Here is a 581-nt window from a genome sequence, read left to right on the forward strand (position 1 = left end):
GGTGGAGGCGGCGCCGCCAGGAACGACCTGCCTCCAGTGAGGACTGCTGTTGCCATAAAGGGAAAGGGCGGACCTCAGAAGGTGGTTACGGAAGGATTTCTCAGTTGGATAAGGCTTAACACTTAATGGGTTTGTTTTCATGTTCTTTTATTTATTTTTATTTCTTAATATATTTTTATTGACTTTGGAGAGGAAGAGAGAGAGAGAGAGAGAGAGAGAGAGAGAGAGAGAGAAACATCAATGAGAGAGAAACATCCATCGGCTGCCTCCTGCACGCCCCCTACTGGGGACCGAGCCCACAACCCAGGCTTGTGCCCTTGACCAGGAATCAAACCAGTGACCCCCTGGCCCCTAAGTCACTGCTCAACCACTAAGCCATGCTGGCTGGGCTGGAATTGTGTTTAATTTTAGAGATTGCTGTTTGTAAGGAGCTACAAAAGACATATAAAAACTTCTGGGAGAAACCAAGATGGGGGCATAGGTAAACACTGGAAATTGCTGCCTCACACAACCACTTCAAAAATACAACTAAAAGACAAAACAGACATCATCCGCAACCACATGAAGGCTGGCTGCGTGGA

Source organism: Myotis davidii, unplaced genomic scaffold (assembly GCF_000327345.1).
Source record: "Myotis davidii unplaced genomic scaffold, ASM32734v1 scaffold637, whole genome shotgun sequence".
Lineage (NCBI taxonomy): Eukaryota > Metazoa > Chordata > Mammalia > Chiroptera > Vespertilionidae > Myotis > Myotis davidii.